Source organism: Bidens hawaiensis, unplaced genomic scaffold (genome assembly GCF_021521415.1).
Source record: "Bidens hawaiensis isolate Kalapana, Puna unplaced genomic scaffold, B.hawaiensis_p1.1 tig00029666_1, whole genome shotgun sequence".
Classification (NCBI taxonomy): Eukaryota; Viridiplantae; Streptophyta; class Magnoliopsida; order Asterales; family Asteraceae; genus Bidens; species Bidens hawaiensis.
This window is the reverse complement of record NW_027494926.1, coordinates 1-25,012: the sequence shown is the minus strand read 5'-3', so window position 1 is coordinate 25,012 and position 25,012 is coordinate 1. Positions and strand designations below refer to the sequence as shown.

The 25,012-nt window shown below is 35.9% G+C and overlaps 1 pseudogene across 1 annotated transcript; it reads right to left on the bottom strand.

The window, feature by feature from the left end:
* Window positions 1–2,695: 2,695 nt before the first annotated feature.
* On the bottom strand, window positions 2,696–12,702 carry LOC143579332 (serine hydroxymethyltransferase 3, chloroplastic-like; annotated as a pseudogene). Its single transcript, XR_013143439.1, has 11 exons — window positions 12,501–12,702; window positions 12,217–12,405; window positions 11,982–12,156; window positions 5,975–6,091; window positions 5,764–5,900; window positions 5,353–5,475; window positions 4,342–4,445; window positions 4,182–4,268; window positions 4,004–4,111; window positions 3,240–3,312; window positions 2,696–3,172 (listed from the first exon to the last, which is right to left on the bottom strand). The product of XR_013143439.1 is annotated as a serine hydroxymethyltransferase 3, chloroplastic-like (transcript).
* Between the last annotated feature and the right edge of the window lie 12,310 nt (window positions 12,703–25,012).

The following is a 25,012-nucleotide window of genomic DNA, read 5'->3' as shown; positions in this document are numbered from 1 at the left end:
TATAAAGGTCACATCTTTATCCCGCAAATGGAACCCAAACCAACCACCTTTGGTGTAAAGTTTGTAAAAGACCTGGAATCGCTCAACAGTAGGACTTATGCATTTACTCCGTCAACAAAACTCAAAATGCCGAAGAGGCGTCATCCCAAGTGGATGAACTTGAGTAATATTCAAACCGTAAGACAACAATATGTCGTGTACGAGTGATCGGAAGACGGAAGTTCCCATGATCAAAAAACTCATAATACAGTGCCAACTTGCTCGCCAAAGCACCTTTGGCAGTACTGTCGCTGGCAGGGAACTCAAGCTCCCACTCCGTGAAATTTGATAAGTCGAAATAAGGATCTCATAATCAGATCGTCTCCAATGAACGGTGGCAGTGTCGATTGAATAACCACCACCCTTTTTTCCACCTTTCTTCTTGCTAGCTTATCTCCGGAAAAAGAAGTCGCCATATGTCAACGATAGAGGTCAAAAATCGAAGAAAGTAAATGGAAAATGTTGGAAGCGATATATGAAACCACAGAACGAAGAGAAAGAAGGAAGCGTAAAAGAAATAAGGTTGTAACCGACTGACCTATTTATACTAGTCATCGGTGACAATCAGGGGTGTAAATGGAAATTCCGAGAAAATCAGAGGTCCAATAAGAAAACGACACATCACGCGGGAGTTTCGAAAATTGAAACAGGTGGGCGCGTGAGGCAAACGCGCGGATAGATGAAAAGACACTGCTGTCTCGGACACCGCCTAACGTCATAAATCCAGACCCATTTGAAGAAAATCTTATCCATATCAAAACATTTAGTTACAAGTTAGTTGCCACGAACTTACATAAAAATTTAAGAAATTCCCACAAGGAATTTCCTGCATAAGAAGAATCGCGGAAGAACTCAATGGCGAAGACGAAAATGTGAACAAATCGTTTGCCATGAAGGAAGAATACCTTCTAGAAATGGAAAACAACCAAAGTCAAAACAACCAAGTTTGATGGGAATGAAGCCTGGTCCGAAATCATCGCTAAGATACGAAGAAAATATCAAGCATATAAACAATGATTTTGAACAGGCAGCATACCAACCAGTCAAGTCATCGTAAAACACACGAAGTGATGAGGTAGAAAAGAAGAACAATCGGATGCTAAAAAAGAAATGGTGTAGAACAACGCAAATAGATTCGTATTTATACTCCAAAAATTTAATGCAGTGGATAACAGCTAGATGCACCAAATACAAAGCACCATAGAAAGCACGCGGCGCGGGAACAGAGAAGTGTAATGCGCCGCCATGCAGAAGCATTTATAAACGCACCTGGAGTAATTGAATGGTAGTGCAACCGTGTGGTGACATCATCACAACTAGTTGTCAGACAAATAGTCAAAAGCTACCCCCCATAAATACCTTCATAAATAACCGCTATAGTGAAACGACGAAAGACAATCACAAAAATCTTACAAATACAAGTCCAATATTCCAACCTCAGACAAGAACTGCAGAAAAAACAATGGACTGGGTGGACTTGTGGTGGTAGGTTACCAAATAACCCAGGACACAGATAAATCCTCTGCGGACACGGAAGACCTTCAGCGGAGAAACATATATTCCCCACGGAAGGATATTATAAAACAAGGATAACCATCCGCATACAATATGGCTTCCGTGAAGAAACATATATTCTCCACAGAAGGGATGTTATTAAGCAATGATAACCATCCGCATGCAGAATGCCTTCCGCACAGGAAGATATACATTTCCCACGAAAATAACACCTAACACTTAACAACTCAAAGAATTCAATGGAAGACATGTTGTGATAAAAGGCAGGACATCACTTGACATGGAAGGGAAAGACCAATCATAGGTCGAGATCCTTATAATACTCACGATTCCATGACGAACCAATCACAGAAGGCCAACGTTGTACCTGCCCACAATAGAGATCTTCATATGCCAGCTGGCCAACCAATCAGATGCCACTATCATGCTCAACCTATCATGCTCAACCATGATAATAGAAGGTTCCATTGAGTGAGATAGCCGGATCAATCATTCTCCTTCCATTCGGCTATAAATAATAAAGATAAACCAACAGTAAAGGGATCCACAATCTTATTCTCTCTAAGAATTATTCATCGCTTATCATACTAATCCTCATGCCGGATGGTGGTTACGAGAAGACCCCCCTCTATTCGCCTTCTCGTAACGAGCTCACGGTGTTCGGTTTTGCAGGTTACGACAGCCTGGATTCATAGCAATCCTAATATTAACTCACCGGAGATTATTAAGCTAAGCCCACCCAGGGTTTGACTAACATCACTCCATCATCGGTCGAGGCATTACGTTAAGCCTACCAAGGTTATCTTATGGTTTCTTCATATTACAATACCCAAAAGATAGTGTCATAATTAGTGATTACGATAAGCTAATATCGTAGCTTATCGGTGACGCTACTTGATTGAAAACCCTTCCTTAAAAAAGTTTATAACCATGATAAAATTTTAGACCTTGATGATCACACCCACTAAACACTCGTGCAAACAAATGCAAAACAATTTCAACCCATTTACCTGTAAATATGTTTTGAGTTACATTTTTACTCCAACAGGTTAAAGGAGTCGAAAGTCTGATAAAATTCTGCAATTCATACAAATGCATACTAATTTATAAGATTAGAAACACAGATAGGCATAGTCTGCAGTCTGATCCATTAGCGTGTTACCCAACCCATCTCACCCGTCCATATTGCCTCTTGGAGGTTAAAACCTCATGATCTTGAGACCATTTAAGTGACAAAATCATTGATTAAAACATCTCAACATTCTTAAAACCCAGCATCCAACAAGTGATGTAGACTTCACACATCACTTTTATCATAAATATGTAAACATTTCATTCTTCTTTTACAAACCCGGGATTGGAAACTGGGTTGTCAACGCCTCGACTCTTTTTTTCAGATCAGAAACTTTATCTGTGAAGCTGAAATCTGAAGAAGCTACAAACTTCATGAAATCTTGAAGCTTTGACCCAGACACTGCTTGTTTGACCTCACGTGTCAGCTGCACCCCTTCATGAATAAAGTCAGCAATATAAATGAATTCCTGTTCAGTGAACCCACGAGTTGTCATAGCTGGCGAGCCGATACGTATGCCACCTGGCACAAGTGCGCTTTTGTCACCTGTCACGTTTGAATATATAGATTTAGTGGCTCGGTTTCTTGTTAAAATCAAAGACTTGAAGTGTACCTGGTACTGAATTCTTGTTCAAGGTTATTGAAACCAAGTCAAGGATTTTCTCAACCCTAGCACCATCAAGACCCTGTATTTAAACGAATAGATAAAATTAATTGCAGCAACCATAACTAAAATAAAAGTACATAAATTACACGATCCTGTGGTTTGTGCCAAATTACGGATTTCGTCCCAGAAATTTAAAAGTTACGGATTTCGTCTCCACCAACTTTTTTCTCTTTCGTAGCTGGTCCAAAAAGTTAACTGGATTAACTTTATCAGTTAGCTTAGGGGCATTTTAGTCATTTGGTATCTAATAAATTAAAAAACAAAACGGAAGCTGTGAAGATGAGGTCCCGTCAGTTCTTTGTTAACTCGTGAAATGATTAAAATGTCACCATGCTAGCTAATAAAACTAGCCCAGTTAGCTTTTTAGACCAGGAATGAAAGACAAAAGGTTGGTGGGAACTAAGTATGTAACGTAAGAGACAAAATTCGTAATTTGGCTCAAGCCATCTGTGTGATTTACTTCTGAAGAAATAAGATATAAAATAGTATATTACACAGATGGTCTTTGTGGTTTGGCCCAAATTATGGATATCGTCCTTATGGTTTAAAAATTAGAGATTTAATCCCTAACCTCCTAGTTTGCTTTCATAAGTGGGCCTTAGAGTCAAGTTAGATTACTATTCTGCCCTTAAGGCAACTTTTAACCTCTTTGGCCCGTTTAGCTCATTTTTTTGTCAAACTTTTTGACCCGTTTGAGATAAATAGTTTACCAATGGTCTGAGATCCACAAGAACCAAGTGGTTATCACTCCTTCCAGAAACCAATGTGTATCCTAGCTCCATTAATCGTTTTGCAAGAGCACGACAGTTAGAAACAACCTGCAAGGATTGCATGTTAAACCAGTCAACAAAAGTCAAAGTCATGCTAACAAAATGAAATGCAAAATACCTGGTTCTGGTAAGCTTTGAATTCGGGAGACTGAGCATGCTTCAAGCAAACTGCAAGTCCTCCAATTGTATGGTTATGTGGACCACCCTAGAAAGTAATATTTTAAATAACATACAAATAAGGTCAACAAAAGATCACAAAAAAGTAATTTAGAACTAACCTGTAAACCTGGAAAAACAGCATTATTAATGGCAGATTCTAATTCGATTCCCAAAATGGGATCTTTTTGAAGAATATCATGCCCCCTCTTGGTCCTCTGAGAGACTGCAAACAGAAGTCAAATCGTAGATATAGCTGTAATAGAACAATAATAATATGCTACATAGAGATTACAAAATGGGCAGGTCAAGCGGGTCGGGTAAGAGTCGGTCAATCAAAATGCATATGTTCAAAGCATATGCTTCTCAGTGGTCAAAAAGAGCCGTGTCAGCATCCCAGAAACACTTGTAACCCGTTTTTTAGCAACAATAAGTAATTTTTGTGTTACATCTGATTGCAAACACTATATTCTTACAATAATAACTTCTCGCAATAAAGTGATTTTGGGTAGGCCTATAAACGGGCCAAACGTTCAATGAAAGTCTGTGAAGTGTTCAGCGGGAAGTTCGTTTGATAAACAAACGAACATGAGCACGTCTCATTCGTTCGTTTATGTTCATCATTTAAATTCGTTTATGTTTGTACGTTTATGTTCATTAGTTTACTTTGTGTGTGTAAAGTTATTTTATTTGCGTTCGTTAATATATTCATTTAAAACTTTTTGGCCCATTACAACTTAGTCTAGTTTTAATGACCTTTTAGGCCCAAAACATTGTTCTTAACGTCAGTTTTAGCTGGTTCTAGCTAAGTTACGTTCATTCATCAATGTTCGGTTATGTTCGTTCGTGAATTGTTCGCTTTTACTGTTAGTGAACGAACATAAGCAAAAACATGTACATGTTTTTAATGAACAAGAACAAGAAAACCCTGTTCGTTTAATTGTTCGCGTCCAATCATTTATTCGGCTAAAGTTGAATAGACAAACACAAACATGCTCCGTTCGTGTTCATCTAGTAAAACCACCAAAATTAGGCTGGTAAACAAAGTTTGTTTACCAGCCTAATTTTGGTGGGTTATGCATTTGAATACATTCTATAAATAAAACCACAGTTTTTATCAGCTCACACAATACCTTGTGTGTTGTAGTTGTCACAATATCACAATACTCAAAAGGATTGCCAACAACAGAAGCAGCCACAAGTCCACTAATATGAGCCATATCCATCATCAAAATAGCACCAACAGCATCAGCTATCTGTGTAACAGTCAGATCTCATTAGCAGTTGGTTAGTTAAGCATATGAAACTTTGTTAAGACATTTTGGTCAATTTACTTCAAAAGCTATACCTTTCTCATACGAGGATAATCAAAATCACGGGGATAAGCACTAGCACCGGCTATTATAAGTTTTGGTCTGAATAATGTAGCGGTTTTCTCAAGCATATCATAATCAACGAGGCCAGTATAGATGTCATGGGTAAATACTATTATAATCAACGAGGCCTGTATAGATGTCATGGTCAATTTACTTCAAAAGCTATACCTTTCTCATACGAGGATAATCAAAATCACGGGGATAAGCACTAGCACCGGCTATTATAAGTTTTGGTCTGAATAATGTAGCGGTTTTCTCAAGCATATCATAATCAACGAGGCCAGTATAGATGTCATGGGTAAATACTATTATAATCAACGAGTCCTGTATAGATGTCATGGGTAAATACTATTATTAAAACAAATAAAAACCATTGTACCTGTAGATTCATCAAGACGATAAGGCATAGATTCAAAATATATAGATGTTCCTGAAACCCTTCGTTTGGAGTCATGAACCCATGTGACAAGTGTCCTCCATGAGGTAAGTCAAGTCCCTGAATTAAACAAATTTATTATAGTATACACATATTGATGCAATCTATCTAGGCTTAAAAGCGAACTGAACGTTTAGTGAACCATTAGGCAGGATTAGGAAGTTTGTTTAGGGGGTGTTTGTTTGCCACTGAATGGAACCAATTCAGATGGGTATATCTGAATCGCACAGAGATGATGTTGGGTTCGTAGGCCTTGTTGGCCCGGTTTATTATATGAAGTCAAAAGAGGAGACGGGTGTGGGCGGTCGGGCCCAAGCCCGGCCCGGTTTAGATTTCTTGCATAATAATTTACTAACCCTAGTTCAGTCTCTATATAAACAACATTATGTACTTGTAATATTTGGTCACTCAATAAAGATATACCTAGTTGCCACCCGTGGACGTAGGTCAGTTTAGACCGAACCACGTTAAATCCTCGTGTTCGTTTATTGCTTTCGTGTCGTGTTCAGTTTCGTGTGTGCGTTTAATCCTAACAAGTGGTATCAGAGCTTAGGTTCGGATCACACGAAGAACACGGGAACCAACCTTCCGCCGCCGCCACCCTACTGCGCTAGGGTTCCGCCGTCATCGTTTTTTCGCCGCGAGAAAACCTTGCTGTTGCTGTCGCAACACCGCTAGAGTCTTACCGACTCAGCCGCAGGGAAGAAAGGGGTGATCTCCGGTAGGGTTCCGCCATACCCAGTCGCCGGAGTTGTTCAGGTTCGGTTTTTTTTTCGAAAGCATTTTACCACCGCGTTCCGCCGCTATCAACCGCAGTTCGCCGCCACTTAGCAGATACGATTAGATCTGACGTGGAAGGCAGTGGGTTTCGATTTATTTGGTCCTGGGTGCTGTTCGCGAAGAAAATAGTGAAAAGATATGCTATTATTTTCTTGGGACTTGTGAGCCATGACATTCATGGAAAAGTGAAAGATTACTTCCTTTTCTTCCTTGTTATTCGTGGCAGAAGACCAAAGAGAAATAAGATTATTTTTATTTTTTCTTTTTTTTTCGTTTTGCTATTTGACCAAGATATAGAAACACATTTTTTGGTTAAGCAAGAACGAGTTAAGACAACAAATCAAGATCCTATTTTTGTTGAAGAGCAGTTGTCAAGTCAGAAGAAGCATTAAAGAAGCAGTGAACCAGTGTCAACCGCGCTTGACAGATTTTATCGTTTCAGTTTAAAGTTTCAGTTTCTGATTTTCAGTTCGATATTCCGCTGCGTATAAATAAGTTGATTGTTTAACAGAGTTCAGTTGAACAGTCGTTAAGTTCAGGCTCGTGCCATTGCGTGTTTGTCTGTGTTTTATCCAGTTTTTCGTTTTAGTCATTGCCATGGCAGAAGACGGAAAGGTTTTGATACAGAAGTTTGACGGACAGAAGTTCGGTTGGTGGAAGATGCAGATTGAGGCACTACTTTGTCAGAAAGACTTGGATGTAGTGTTCGAGGATGAAAAACCAGAAAAGTTGTCAGAAGCAGATTGGAAGAAGTTAGACAAGAAAGCTAGGGCTTTGTATTACTTTGTCGTTGTCGGAAGATGTGGCGTTTAACATCATGAAAGAAACCACAGCACGTGGTATGATGGAGGCGCTATCCAACATGTATGAGAAGCCTTCGGCAGCGAATAAAGTCTATCTTATCCGAGAGCTAGTGACAACAAGAATGAAAGAGGGTGGGTCAGTTACAACTCATATCAATAATCTTAATTCGATCTTGTCCCGCTTAGTGTCAGTTGACATTAAGTTTGATGATGAAGTTCAAGGCCTCTTGTTATTATCCTCTTTGCCCGACAGTTGGTCGCAAACAGTGACTGCAGTTTGTAGTTCGTCTACAAATATTACTTTCGATGGGATTCGAGATCTGATTCTGGGAGAAGATTCAAGACGCAGAAGTTCAGGTGAATCATCAGGCAATATGCTAGTCACAGAAGGTAGAGGCAGGAGAAAACAGCGAGGCAGTGGGAGTAGGAAGAGGAGTCAGTCTAAGACTCGTAAGGATATTGAATGTTGGGGTTGTAAAGAGAAAGGACACTTCAGGAATCAGTGTCCGAATGGTAAGAAAGAGGTGAACGTTACAGAAGACGACACAGATGATGGGGTCAGTAGTGATGAGGCTTTGGTTTGTAGTGTTTAGAGTAGCGTTGATGCTTGGGTGATGGATTCTGGTGCATCGTTTCATGCCACTCACTGTAGTGAAACGATGAAGAATCTTAAATTTGGGGATTTTGGAAAGGTTCGACTAGCGAATGATGATATTTTAGAGGTTACGGGTATGGGAGACGTTGATTTGATAACTTCAGCCGGTACTTCTTGGACTTTGAAAGACGTGAGGGTTATTCCAAGTTTGAAGAAACGTTTGATTTCAGTTGGGCAGTTGGATGACCAGGGGCACGATGTTAAGTTCGGGAATGGGCAGTGGAAAGTAGTCAAAGGGAATCTCGTTGTTGCTCGTGGCAAGAAAATGAGTTCGTTGTATATGGTCGATATGTCACCGAAAGGAGTGGATCCAGTTTTGGTGAAAGACAAAGTCCGGTTCACAAAATCTCGTGGGCAGAAGAAGGTTCGTTTTGCAAGTAACAAACCCAGAGCCAAAGTGAAGATTCAGGATGAACGAGCTAGGAAGGTTAAATCAGTTGGGGGACATCGTGACAGTGGGAGCACAGGTCGTGTTTCAGTTACAGTTCCAGGTCGACAGTGGATTAAGAAAACCAGTATTCCAGCTGTAAAAGTCTCTCCAATGAATTACTTGCTGAATATGGAGAGTGTTTGTTCTCAGGTTATCTCAGGATCCGGTAGTTCGTTACAGTGGGAGCCGGTAGGGACAGAGAATGGGTCAGGGGCAGTTTCAGCCGTGACTGACGTGTTGGAGCTCCGGGGAGCTTCAACGGGCCTTCAGGTTAATTGATGAGAAGGCGGTGGCAACTAGAAGAAGTTTAATGTTCAGATTACAGAAGTACAATCAGGAGTGCAGACGAGAGTACTCAAGGCCTCCGAGTGGGAGATTGTTGGGTTCGTAGGCCTTGTTGGCCCGGTTTATTATATGAAGTCAAAAGAGGAGACGGGTGTGGGCGGTCGGGCCCAAGCCCGGCCCGGTTTAGATTTCTTGCATAATAATTTACTAACCCTAGTTCAGTCTCTATATAAACAACATTATGTACTTGTAATATTTGGTCACTCAATAAAGATATACCTAGTTGCCACCCGTGGACGTAGGTCAGTTTAGACCGAACCACGTTAAATCCTCGTGTTCGTTTATTGCTTTCGTGTCGTGTTCAGTTTCGTGTGTGCGTTTAATCCTAACAGATGAGAGCGTTCGGCTGTTTCAAAACTAGCATCTGAATGAAAAGTTGAACCTCTTAATCGGTCAGTGACAATATAGAAGCTGAATGAAAAAGAGACAAGAATAAGCCTAGACACAATATAACCTCTTCAAACGATCTGCTGCTCCAATCATCGCTGCTCAACCTAATCATCGACTCCCTCCCAAATCGCGATAATTCGGTGTTGCTACCCAATCGGCCGGCCCTCCTAACAGATCTGCTATACAATCGATCCCATCTGTACCCGGGTAATTTTTTCTTCAACAGCAATTTGCCATTTTATTTCCAAATTGCTAAGCATATGATTATACATTATAACAAGGATTGATCATAATTTATGGAAATTAGGGTTTCAATTCTGTTTTTCATCAAAATGGTAGCGGTCGGTTTCCGTTGAGTTGGACGACGCCTATGGTAGCGGGGTTTTCTGTTGCCGGCGGTTGTTTGACAACGCCTATGGTAACGAGAGGTTTTCCGTTTCCGGCGGTCGTCTGACGGCGCCTTTCGTAGCGGCAGATTTACATTTGGTTTATTGCAAGTGTTTATGTCCCGTGGCTTCGATCGTCCCCTTCCAACTTGATTATCTGCCATGCCTATTTTTTGACTTAAATTTTGAATTACTGATGTGTGCGGAATATAAGAAAGTTATGAGTCTTGTCTATATGTGTATTATAGTCTAACGAGTCACGTAATTTGGTTATTAGCCATCCTCGGCTAATTGTTTGTTTGCTGTTCATGTGTTTAGGTTATTGTGGTTTGGTTTGTCATCATTCGTGCATTCAAAGTAACTTGTTATTTGATTCTCTTTCAGATAATGATATCATGCATCATTTCGCACGCACCTGTCTTGGAGCATGAAAGGTACTATTGTGAAATTTGTTGGAGCAAATGTGATTCTGCAACATTAAGGAAACCTTTGCACGCAGATTTGAGTTTGGCAATGAGGATGTGGTGAGTGAAGTTCTGAATTTTGGTGATTATTTGGTGTTCTTTTGTTAAAGAGTGTTAGGTTTTTTATGATTCATTAATTTGATGATGATATGGGTTTTGATTTTTGAACAAAGCAGGTTATTAAGTTAGGACCAGTTGCCACTTAATTCCGTTTATGCTTGAATTGAATTTAATACAAGATGCGAAAATGGTGTGGTTGCAGCATGCTTACTTTTACGTTATTCATAACCGAGCAACAGCAACCGATACGCACGTCCTGCTGCAGCGCATCGTGTGAGACCCAAAGTTAGGCAAAAAGTTTATACATATATACACTTGCATATATTTTAGGTTTCATTTTTTAATGTAGATGTGCTTTGTTAGGTAATTTCTATGGTTTGAGTGAGACGTCGGTTCGGTGAAGACGTCGGTTTGGTTTGAAAGTATGAAGACAATCTATTTAGGTTGCAAGAATGAAAAAGTCGGGTTCAGGAAGTTATTATGTATTTCTTTCATTTTTAAACATATGGTACTTTGAAACTTTGTGTATTTTGAAACTTTTATTTGTATATTTTTAGTTTTAGGAATATATGTTTGTGTTAATTAGGTTTTGGATATGTATATTGGGTTTACAGCTAATTGGAACAAGAAAAAAAAAGAATCTTGCTTATCAAAAGGTTCGGTTGGTTACAATTGACAAGAGGTGCCAAAAGGTGCGGTTGATGTTTGAATACTAGAAGCTGTGGTTCAATTTACCAAAAGGTTCGAGGCTATTTGATTCGGCTCTAAGACCGCACCTTTGGGCCAAAATACCCGCATCTTATGGCTTGTTTTGTACTAGTCATTTGAAAATACTTTCTATTTGGTAACACTGTATATAATGAAAGTTTGTTTTAATATGTATTTTTGTTGGTGTTAATGAAAGTTTGTTTTCATATATGTATTTCATTCAACACGAAATAGTTCAGAGGGCAAATTAGTCATTCTGCACAGCTATTCAGATGTACAACCAAACAACACTTACTGGTTTAGCACTTACTAGATCAGAGCCTCTTAATCATTCAGACCTGTTACTGATTCAGCACTTAATGGTTCAACATTTGCCAAACAGCCCCTTAGTTAATAAACAAATGAACATGAACGAAAGTTTTTGTTCATTTAGTTAAACAAACGAACATAAGCACACGTCTCGTTCATTCGTTCGTTCATGTTTGTTACTTCACGTTTGTTTAAGTTCGTCTGTTTACGTTCGTAAATATGTTCATTTAATTTTTTAAGACCATTACAAGTTGATCTAATTTTAATAACCTATTTAGACCCAACACATTGTTGTTGACATTTACTCTTAATTGGTTTTAGCTCAGCTATGTCTATTCACCTATGTTCAGTTATGTCCGTTCGTTAACTTCATTTACGTTCATGAACCGTGCGTTTATACTGTTAAGTGCTAACAAACGAACATGAACAAATACGTTGTCTTCACAGGCGAACAAGAACAAGAAAACCCCATTCCTTTGGTTGGTCGTGTACGATTTCAGTTAAATGAAAGATAATAAACAAGATCCGTTCTTTGTTGGTGTTCGTTCAGTTCATTTGCAAGCCAAAACATATCATGCACTATTTGGATTGCTCAAAAGAGGATTTAACATACAACTCACCTTAATGCGGTCATGCGGTTTAAGAACAGCCGTATAAAGCTCAAAATTAGCAGGGGAACCCGATAATGGTTGAACATTCACACCCCACTTATTTTCATCCAAGTGAAATGCAGCCAATGCTCTCTTTTGACAAAGTGTTTCAAGTTCATCAATGTGCTCATTTCCACCATAATATCTGCAAATCAGTAAGAGTATTAGATCAAGAAAACTAATAAAATAAAATGACAACTTTGACCTTTTGCCAGGAAGTCCTTCAGAATACTTGTTAGTCAGGCATGAACCGACTGCTTCCATAACAGCTCGAGATGTGAAATTCTCGGATGCAATAAGCTCTAAACTTGTAAACTGGCGTTATTGTATATTATTTCACTAACTTCAGGATCAATATTATTCAGTTCAGGGTCTACAAAGCTGTTTCCTTTACCTATGAAAGCATAAAAGATTTAAACATTCAACTGTGAATATCTAACATCAATTGTAAATATATATTCTCCATACACATCAATATAATATAATTACCTCCTTCAGGGATTGTTACTTGTACAGAAGGGGTGGATGATTTCCCAGTAGCCAAACTAGATTCAACTTTTAAAGATCGGCATGGCTTAACCTGGCGAAGAAGGCCACTGACAGCAGGTCCTTTCGGAAGGAAATTGGATTCCTTAATTGATACAGGCTGTTGAAGTGAACCCCCCATGATAACTCCAGTACAGGTATGCATACTGATTAACATGCATTCACAATAATAAATCATAAAGAAATGAAAACAGAATTAGAAGCATTCAGACGATTCAAATAAGTATATTATATCCATCCTTAAGCTAGTTTAAAATAAAATGAAAATCTGCAAATGAGGCAATCAAAGTTAAGCATCAACAAGTCAGAAACTGAATGCGTTACAGCAACGCACGGAGACTCAACCCTAGCATAGTAAAATTAGAAAAGCTCAAAGCATACAATCGAATTCAGTCTAATGCTAATAATAATAATAATAATAATAATGTAAGAAAACAAGACTAGTCAATAGAGATTAAAATTTGTTATCAGAGATGGAATATAGGGCAACCTGTTGGTAAGTGAATAGGTTATGGAATTAAAGTAACCTATGCGCCGAGAGGGAGGCAGAGGACAGAGTGGAGGAGGGTTAGCGGCGCGAAGAAGAAGATCATGAGCAATAAGGGGGGTGTTTGGGTCCATAACTTACATTTTTGTGACTTCTAAGAATGGTAAAATAAGGAATCCTAATCAGCCCTAAGAATAAATAAATAATAGTGGAAATATCGGACGGACCGTTTATTTAACTACCAGCTCATTGCAAATACATGTTTCCGTAAACCGGGTTCTCCAGTCTCATTTTATGAGAGAAGGGGAAGGAAGTGGAATTATGATAAGAGAAAATAACTGTTTTCATCCCTGTGGTTGTAGGGGAGTCATATTGAGTCCCTGAAAAAAAAAATTGAACTGGTTTAATCCCTGTGGTACCAAAAGTGACCCAAACGAGTCCTCCGTTATCTTTCTGTTAACAACACTGTTAAAATAAGGGGTAATTTAGTCCTTTCAACCTATAACACAATAATAATATAATTTAAATTACAAAAATAATTAAAATAATAAATTTGGGTCCCACACCACCAACCCATCTTCCATCTCCACCATAGCCCTATTACCAGTATCACCACCACCCACAAGCCACAAAGAACTCATCTTCCATCTCCATCAATTGAAACTCATCAGCCATCTCCATCAATTGAAGATAAAATGGAAAAATTGATAAACACAAAGAAGTTAGGGTTCCATCACCTCCTCCCCCGTCATCTGAGCATGGAGCCCCACCATACACCATTTAAGAATCGAGGTTACTCGCCGAAACCTGCTTGTAGGTGGAACCATAGTTCAGTCATCGTCGTTGCTGCTTCTTTCTCTGAAACAGTCTTCTGAACCGGCGAGCAAGGCGGAACCCTAGCCGCCGCCGTTACTTATGTTGTCACCATACTCCATTCGCTGTGCCACCATACAGTAGTTGGATTTCCGGTCCAGATCTGGAACCGACAACCACCATTAAGGCTGGTTTTGTTCTTGTTTGAAAGTGAGCACCGGTTGAAGGAGCGAGGATTACTGGTTTTAAACTTTCATGACCATTTATGCCTTTATAGATGTGTCGCTGGAAATCCGAGGGTCGCCGGGATTCAGTTTAGATGGAGCATGTCATCTTCCTTTGTTAGATGTAACTATTGATCTACTTTTGCATTTTAAATATGTATTATTTTTGTGTTATAGGTTGAAAAGACTACATTACCCTTCATTTTAACAGTTTTGTTAATAGAAAGATAACAGAAAGACTCGTTTAGGTCACTTTTGGTACCATAGGGATTCAACCAGTTCAAGGTTTTTCTTAGGGACTCAATGTGACTCCGTCCTTCAACCACAGGGATGGAAACAATAATTTTCTCTTATGATAATGGAAAGGAAAATGTGTGATTTTATTTTATATTCTTGAGTTTAGTGAGGAGAAAAAAAAAAAGAAATATACAATTTTCCTATTATACCCTTTATATAAGACAGGATAGCAAAAGACGTCATTTATGTTTAAACGTTTTTTTCAATTGACGTCCTTTAGCAAAAGAAATGGCAGAAAGCATACTGTATATTTCAAATCTCTTTCACGTTACGTCCTTTGGCCCTAACCCAGTTAAAATTTTCTATTAAATACGATCATGTGCAAGGCACATGAGGGTATGTTTGTAATTTCCATATTTATTTAATGATTAAAAATAAAAGCATAAAAAATATATTTTAAAATATAAAATCAAACTCTCTCTCTCTCCTCTCTATTTTTTCTTCTCTCTCTCTCTTTTCTTTGTTCCATCTCTCTACCATCACCACCCATATCTTCACTTACCACCACCATCACCAACCAAAAACCTCATCCCATACAACATACTGGAAAAACTATTATTATTCGCATCAAAAAAAGAAACTTGATAATCTTAACATAACTATCAATCAACAGTTCAACAACCTAGCTTCTGGTGGGGTCCAGATTTTGAACCAACTGTTCATCACCTCTAATGCATGGAATAGTTGTTGGTTTTTTGAATTTGTGTGTTTATAAGCAGCTATGGTTTGATGGTTACTAGCGGTGGCCAGTGGAGAAGCAGAGGTGAACAGTGATCGCATTGGTGGCTGTGGGAGAGGCGGCGGTGGTCTTGGTGGGTTTTTTCAACCTTCTTGTGTGGCTTTGTCACCTTCTCGCCATTTACTCTTCCCTTTGTTTAATGGGGAAAGTGAATACGATGCTGTTAGCTATATAATCTTACACGCAAAATAGTCAAAACTACGCAGTTTTGATTAGAGCCATTTAATTCAATTAAAATCACTTCCATATTTAAATGAAACATTCATAAAATCACATACCTCCAATATTGTTCCTCCCCTTTACCAATATGCAAAGCTACTTCTCTCATACGTAGTTTTGATTAAAATAATTTAATTTAGTTAAAATCACTTCCATATTTATTTATATGAAGGTTCATAAAATTATGCAATATTATCTCCTTCATATACCGTTTTAGTTTGTAGGTGTAGCCCTCTTATCTCATCTTTTTTTTTCTTCATACGTATTGCTTTATTTTTGTTGATGAATTTTTTTATTACAGTTATTACGAGCATAAAAATGAGTTTTTAAGAAACTTTAGCCACACATGAATGTTATAACCACTTCCAATGACTTAAAATTTTATAGAAAACAATAAACCTTTACAACTATCATATCTTGAATGGTGATTTGTTTATTGCTATCAATGAATTTTAAGAGTGTTTGAATTCAATTGAAAAGCCACACTAAGAATATCAATTTTCTATTAATCACATCGATTTTTTTTCCTATTGAAATATGACTTAATGGCAATAATTTTACATCTTATTAAACTAAGTTTTTATTGATAACTTGACACTGTAAGTCTTTGAAATGGAGTCGCAGAAAATAAATTATTTGTAATGTGCTTCTAAAAATTAAAATGACCGAGGATGAGAGAAGTAGCTTTGCATATTGGTAAAGAGGAGGAACAACATTGGAGGGATGTGATTTTATGAATGTTTCATTTAAATATGGAAGTGATTTTAATTGAATTAAAGGACTCTAATCAAAACTACGTAGTATTGACTGTTTTGCGTGTAAGGTTATACAGCTAACAGCACCGTATTCACTTTCCCCTTGTTTAATTTACCAGCATCTAACAACCCGGAAGATAAACAATCTCGACGGAGAAAAAAGTCCCAAATTTCAAACCCTAGTTCTAATTAAGCGGAACCCTACCGTCAAATTTCCAGAATTGACAACCTTTAACAGAAAAAACAAAATCAAACAACAAAAACCGTTGTGATTTACTGACGGAGGCCCCATGCGCCCGATCTTTATAAGACGAACCTGTGGATTTTAGACTCATGTGTTGATGTATAGGATCGATTAAAAGGGAAATTCAATCCTATAAACTCTAAATTTGGCGAGCGATTTCAGCAGCTTAAAAGCAAATCGAATCTTATAGTAGTTTTGTGTGTTCGACTGTGTATTAAATCTAATTAAAACCCTAGGTGATTTGAATTCTTCAGATCTCTATCTTTGAGAATGGCGGATTTGTGTAAACATATATAAAAGGCTAGATGGCAATCGAATTGATAATTAGCGTGGTGGTGGTCAACAACAAGTGGTTGTTGTTTGGTTGGTGATGGTTGTGGTGATTGATGTTGCAGAACGTAGTTAGGGAGTAGAGGGATAATCAGGAGGAAGAGAAAGAAATGAGAGAGAGAGAGAGAGAGAGGGGGGATTATATATTTTTAGTTTTAGTTATTAAATACATAGTAAAATTACAATTCTACCTCGTGTGCAAGACACATGATCAAATTTAACAAGAAAAATTAACTTAGTTAGTGACAAAGGGCGTAACGTGATAGGGATTTGAAACATCAAGTATGTTTTCTGCCATTATTTTTGCTAAATGACGTATATTGAAAAAACGATTAAATGTAAAGTATGTCTTTTGCTTCTCCAGCTTTTATTTCCACAATCTTCTTCCCCCTTATTATTTCACTTTCCCCTATTTCTAATCTCAGCTAACCTAAACCCTAATTTTACATACACTCTCTGTATCTATCTATCTATCTATCTATCTATCTATCTATTGCATCAAAACATGATGCAGCAGCATTAGAGGATAATGTCACACCCCAACCTAAGGCGGAAATGCTTGGGCGTGATCCGATTGCTCACAGCTCGAAGATACCATCATATATAAAATGTGACAATATCTAATTAATTATTTTATTGAAAGAATACACACCATATCCAAGTATAGCAAACAATATAAGTACATGAATGTAAACTCAAATAATATTTTCTTGTTTATATCCTAAGGTCTTGTCTACGTGTCCAACTTCAGGCTTCAATACAAGTAACCTGCATATGCGTAGAAAATGGAGTTTTGTCAACAAACATGTTGAGTGAGTTTATCACAAGTTTATGACACCAAAAATAATGTTAATATAATAAATAAGAAAAATAAGCAAAACGTAATAAATGTGGTAATGAAATCAAACCATGAGCAAATAAGTTGTCGATTAAACCATTGCCAAGCGAATCGGGCACCGGTAAATGAACCATGAGCAAATAATTATAAGACCGTTGCTAAGCGAATCGGGCGGTGGTCAATAATATGAGAACCCTCTCCAAGGGGATATGTCAAACGATTGCACATAAACAAGTATATTTGATTAATCACACACAATTACACGTTTGCTATTTTTGATATATATATATATATATATATATATATATATATATACTATTATAGTATATGAAAATGTGGTTCACCCACAATCCCCTTAATTGGCCTAATAATTTGTCAAGTGGCACTCTCATCTAATTTCTAATATATTTTTTAATTTTAAAATTTTAGATTTTAGCTTCAAAATTAAAATTAAATAAAGATTCAAAACACTCCTATCTTGCCTTATCAATTATCCCCTAATAATGCACCGACTTGAATTTCAAGTCTTCCATTTACATCAGACAATTACCTATTCTTGAAATCGTTATAAAAATCCGTATTCGTTGTATATCCCATAATATATTTTTATTGTAGATTTAATTCAGGACGTGACACACGGAAAAAAAACATAATTTTGGAATCCCTAATATAATCAAAATTTGAATATATATTCTATATGTATAGTAGTTTTATAATATACCATTAAATAATCAGATACTAGAAAATCAATAAATATATAAGAATTGCCTATTTACATATATTAAATTACTAATCCTTATTAAAATGTTTCAAAGTGTAAGAATTATGTATTATTATAATTTTAATATAAGTTAAAGTATTTTTATTATATTAATAAATAATTAAGAATATATTATGTAAAGGCATCTCCAATGTATGCATGAAATTGGTTTCTAGATTTAATTTTGTAAGTCAAAATAATTAGTTTAGAATATATTATGTAAACCACATTTTAATAAGTATTTCAATTAAGTAAAAATTAAGAATCAAATATATATTATTTTGCGTCTCTTATACACAACTAAATCTAATCCATAATTTTTAAATATTTATTTATAAAATTAGTAGTCAACTATAATTAGTGAATTCCTGAACTTACGTACCAAGAATCCACAATTATATTGTTTGACTTCTTTCTTCCATGGAAACAAATTTTTATTATCAATTAATAATTAATGATTTCCCTTTATTTACGTACTACTAATTATGTAGACAACTAATATAAACTAGCTATTAGTTACCATAAAATTTGTTCATACTCAAAATAACTTTTTGAATTTCAATATCACCAACAACTTCACTAATCTTTCCATCTTTTTATTGTAATTATATTTATTAACTTTCCATACAAAATCGATATACATCTTCTGTTTCATTGTTATAAATACTAACAATCGTCAGTGGTATTACTTCCTTCATTCACTCTAAGTGTTAGTTTTCAAAAGAGCAAAAGTATTGTTATTACATTTTTCTCATTTTGTTCTAATTGCTGTCTTAACATTATATTTATTCTATTGAGATAAATTTACTTTTTTCTAGATTTGTGATGGACGCAACTAAGGCAACAATGTTAAGGGACCTTAGTGTCTTGGAAGATGATTACACGATAAAAGTTCGGATTGTACGCCTTTGGAACAAGCCTGATTTGTATAAACCTAACGAGGTTTATGCCATTGAACTGATTGTTGTTAACGAGGAGGTATGAATGCAAAAATGATATATATCATTTTTTATGGTGAAATTTAGTAATATAGAACGTTATATATAAAGAGATTTTTAGAGATGTTATAAGTGTATTTTTATATTCATTGACTTTTTTACAATATAATTTATCCAACCCGTGTATCACATGGGTACATAACCTCGTGTGTGTGTGTGTGTGTGTATATAGGGAGATAATCAAGAGAAAACTCATCTTTAGAGAGAAAACTTAAAAACTCCTAAAGAATTATTTTTAATTAAAAATAAAAAAATATTTTCAAATTTCTGTTTTTGCCATTATACTTATATTTTCTTACCCTTTGCTCGAAAAAAATAAAAAATAAATAAAAAAAACAAAAAAAACGCTGTAATGCACATACGTATTACTGTGTGATATCGTTGATTACACATGTGTATTACTATGTATTTTTGAGTTTAATAGTGTTTAATTACATATACTCAATATTTGTGTATTGTATATGTGTAGTAGTGTTGTATTATATGGAAAAATAAAATAATAATAAAATAAAAGTCGATGTGGTGCACATGTGCGTTAATTTTGTATTACACATACGTACTAATGTGTATTCGATGTGTGTATTAGTCTTATATTGCATATATACATTAGTGTGTATCAAATATCTGCAATAGTGTTGTATTCTATGCAATACAAACACTTTTGCATATATGCAATGCACACTATTACACATGCGCAAATACCGACTAGGTTACCGACAAGGTTTTTTTTTGATCCAATAACAACATATAAGAATAATGGAAAAAAAAAAGAAACTTCAAAATTTTTTTTTTTAATTTAAAAATAGTTTTTCAGAAGTTTTTAAATTTTCTTTTTAAGAGGAGTTTTCACTAGATCCCACCCCATATATATATAGATATATATAGAGAGAGAGAGAAAATATATATTGAAACCCCATGTTAGTAAAGAAAACCTTGAAAACTCTTTTAGTGGTTCTCAGATGTCCACGTTTTCTAACCCACCAACATTTTTATTATCTTTCAAGGTTATTTAGGTAATTTCCTCAACCTTCTTTTCTTTCATTATCTACCTGTAGCTTGTGTCACAGCTTGTGTCAGATTTTCAAAACTAGTCAAACTACACACACACAAACTCTCTCTCCTCACAATTTCTTTTTTATCCATCTACAAAAACTAGTTTCATTTTTATTTGCATTCTCTCTTTATAAAATCATCAAATCCACTTTCTTCTTCTCATCTTCATAACCACCACCAACCGTACCCCCATCGCCCCCGCCTCCACCACCGCCATCAAAAAAGACACCGTCACCACCAAAGAAGTCACCACACAACAAGTTTTTCAACCCTAAGTGTGTGTTCATTGTAGAGGTTTCATATATGAGACCACCTACGGCGTTGGCTACATCGGCGCTAACCCTAAGTTCGTATTTGTTGCGGAGGTTAAAGTTTCATTAGGTAGGATTCGTTTTTTGGGTTCTAGGGTTTGGGTTTTTGTTTCAGTCAAGTTCATTTTTTGTTTATGACAAATTGGTTTTGCTTTTGGTTTTTGATTTTTGGGATTTAGATAGAACAATTTTCATGGGCAGATTTTGATTTTTAATTTTTAGGGTTTGAAAATCATTATTGTGTTCATCAGAAATAGTCACATGTATTATTTATAGATTATTTAATTTCCTTTTAGTTTATGAGGGCTTATTTATTTGTATTGAATTTGGGATTACAAAGTCCATCAAAAGATGATTTTACTTGTGTTCGGGGCTAAAGATTAATCTCCATAAATCAGTGTTATTAGGAGTAGGTGTAGAAGATGGTGAGATCGATATCCAAGCTGGTTTCATGGGTTGTAAGCCGGGTAGAATCCCGTTTTCTTATCTAGGGATTATGGTTGGCGCTAACATGAATAGGGTGGTTAATTGGGAACCGGTTGTGTCCAAGTTCAAGAAGAGGCTATCTAAATGGAAAGTTAATTCGTTATCTATTGCCGGTCGGTTAACCCTATTAAATCGGTGCTAGATAGTCTTCCCACTTATTATTTTTCGCTTTTTAAGGCACCCAAGAAGGTTACCAATGATTTAGAAGCTTTGATGAGAAGGTTCTTATGGGGTGGTTCGGATGAAGTGAGGAAGATGTCATGGGTGGCTTGGGAGGTAGTCACCAAACCTATAAAAGAAGGGGGTTTAGGTATCGCTCGTTTAGAGGTTAATAATCAAGCGCTGATTACTAAATGGCTTGGGAGATTTCTAAATGATCATCACGCGATGTGGAGAAGAGTAGTGTTGTCTATTCACGGGTCCTCGCGCTGTTGGGGGCTTGCTCCGGTTAATAATGGGGTTCCCGGGGTTTGGAAGAATTGTGTTATGTTTTGGAACAAATTTAAGGTTGATGGTGTGGGTTTTAATAGAGTGATCCGGGCCACAGTTGGGAATGGTCGCCAAGTTCGGTTTTGGACGGATTTGTGGTTGGGTTCGGCGCCGATTATGGACAAGTATCCGTCCTTATATGCGGTAGAAAAACATAAAAATGTCTTGTTAGCAGATCGGTTGGTGGTCACTGGATCTTCTCGTCGCATTGTGTAGGATTGGCTTAGAGCTCCTTGCTCCCAACAGGAGGTGATCGAGAAGCAAGAGTTGGAAGATCTCCTTCAAGGGGTGGTGATGGTTGACCGTGAAGATTCATGGTCTTGGGCGGTTGGTAGCTGCAAAGAGTTCGAGGTTTCGGCGATTAAAAGATGGATGGTGCGGTCCGTTGTGGATGCTGGGAGTTTCAGTTTCCAATGGAGCGATTGGGTCCCGAAAAAATGTAATATTTTTATGTGGAGGGCCGTTCTGGATAGTCTTCCAAACAAGCAGGCTTTAGCTAGACGTCATTTGCATTGTGATGATCATAGTTGCGCTTTATGTGAGAGTAATGAGGAATCACTCGAGCACTTGTTAACCGGGTGTTTCATTTCTATGGCCGTTTGGAATGCGATTGGTTTATGGTGCAACATCCCTAGATCTTTTGTTTTTCATGTCAATGATTTGGTGGAAGTGCATAAGGTTTGTGGTGCGACGGGGAACAAGAGATTGATTATTCATGGAATTGTCATCATTACTTGTTGGAGGATTTGGCGGGCTAGGAATGAAAAGATTTTTTCGGGCAAGAACACTAAGGTGGCAGAAATGGTTGCGGATATAAAATCTTTGGGTTTTCTTTGGTACAAAAATAGATCTAAGATAGGGGTAATGGATTGGAAAAGATGGTGTTTATTTGATGTAACGTGATTGTTTTTTTGGTTTTTGGATTTCAGCGTCTTTCTCCGTCTTGGTGATAGTCGTTGGTTGTGTTTGTTTTTAATGAAAGTCAATTTTCAAAAAAAAAATATTCTCTAATTCTCCACTTCCAGAAAGTAAATTATTTTCTTAAATATTCTCTTATCATAAAGAAAAGACTGAAATTGAGTTTTATTTAATGATAAAAATATAATTTTATTTTAAGAATTTATAAGTTTTGTGTTACATAATGTAATTTATTATTAAAATATTTATAATAATTTCTCATAAATGTTACATTTGGCACTTTTTTATGTATGCATACTAAAAATATATGTTATATTTAAAATATAGATTATGTACATTAAACTTATTTATGTTAAATTTGACACTTTTTTATGTATACATACTAAAAATATATGTTATATTTAAAATACAGATTATGTATATTAAACTTATTTATGTTACATTTAAAATATATATTATGTATACATGTGCCAAACATACATTTTTTGTAGATATTACATTTATAAATTTTTTTCTTATTAGTATTAATTTTTTTTTTTCATTTTATTAGTTACTTTTCGTTTCATTTTCTAAAATATTAACCAAAAAATATTAATAAAATGTACGTAAAGCTACAATTTATTGTACTTCATAAAACTAAGATATCTATTTGACTCAAAGCAAGTCAATTTTGTGTTTCTTGAAATGTTACCTATACACGGACTCAGCATGTTATTACATATTTTTCATGTATTAAACTTATGCGCTTGTTTGTTCGTATGTAAAGGGATTTTGTTTTTAAGATGAAGATGGTTATAAGAAATGGAAGGATTTTTGACCATTTACATTTTTGTGTAGATAGATGTTTATGTAATGTAACTCAAACTGCGTGGAGCACTTTTTTTTGTAGTTACAAGTTTATGTTATTTCTATGTTATGCAACTTGAGAACACTTACATTTCTTTGTAGTTACATGTTTATTGTATGTAACTCGAATAGAACAGATCACATTTTTTTTATATTTATGCGTGTATGTTATGTAACTCAAATAGAGTGGAGTAATTTTTTTTGTAGTTACAAATTTATGTTATTTCTATGGTATGCAACTCAAGATCAATTACATTTTTTTTGTTGTTACATGTTTATTGTATGCAACTCGAATACTACATATCACTTTTTTTTTGTAGTTATGCGTGTATGTTATGTAACTTGAATAGAGCGGAGGAATCTAGCAAATCATATAAACAAAGAGTAAAAGAAAGGAGAGAGGGAAAATATAACACAAAAGTCTGAAATTGTTTGCCTTATAATTTTCATTAGTGGTGCTATGAGTTTACTAAAGGAAACACAATATGTAAAAATGTAAAAATGCAAAAACAATATTTAAATACGTAAAAAACTAAAAATAATATGTAAAATAAAATTTAAAATAGATAAATCTATAAAAATATTATGTAAATATATAAAAATAATATGTAAATGTGTAAATCTTAATATAAAACATTGTTTAAAACATATATAAAGAACAATTATGTAAATAATTAACTCAAATGTTACATATCAATAAAAACATATATAATTAAAAACTCTTAAAAAACAGTGGAACAAAACTATGGTATAAAAAAAACTTGTTTAAACGAAAATCTCATTAAAAAATAGAATTCTAAAATTCATGAAAGTTGTAGTTTTTGAAGTTCGTTTAAAATTAAGTTATTGGTTATTAATTTTTTAATTGATGGTGGTATTTGCATTTTGCTAAAAGAAACCAAATATGTATAGAATTTAAATAAAGTACATGAAACAAGAAGAAACAAATGAAAAGTTAATTTTTTATTTCTTTTTATATAGTACCAAAATAACACACTGTGCAATTGTGTCAGGAGAAAGGAGAGAGATTGCATAAAGAAATTGATAAAGCTATCCTTTTTGTACTTAATTTAATATAATAATATCCTTTTATTGAATGTCAAACCATGTATTAATATCATCCATCTATCAACCAAATCAAAGGCTTAGGCTGAGGGGTGTGGGGGCTCTAACGGGGGCGCGAGTGGGGGCTCCAGCCAATAATATTGTGACGTGTGGCAGAGAGAGAAACTGGATAAGGGGGGGTGTTGGAGCCCCCGCTGGAGCCCCTGGCCCTGGTGTGGAGGGGCTCCAGCGGATTTTTTTTTATTTTTTTATAATATATTCAAAAAACGTATTATTAAAAAAACTCATAAATTATTAAAAAATCTTGCTTTTTTGGTAGTCGGCTGCAAAATGAATAATTAAATTAGATTTCCAGTTAACTTTTTTATTTAACTTTTTTATTAAAAATCATTTTAAAAACGTTAAAACAATTACCGCAACGCCGATCCTCAGAAATGACTATCCAAGCCCGACACAAGGCTTCCTTCTCATCCGATGACCACGGAGTGGTTTTCCGTTTCGTCCTCGGAGTCGAAGCCGGTCCCGGCCCGTCCGTTGCAAGTTGTTTTTTCCGGTGGACGCTTCTTCTTGCTCCCGTAGCATC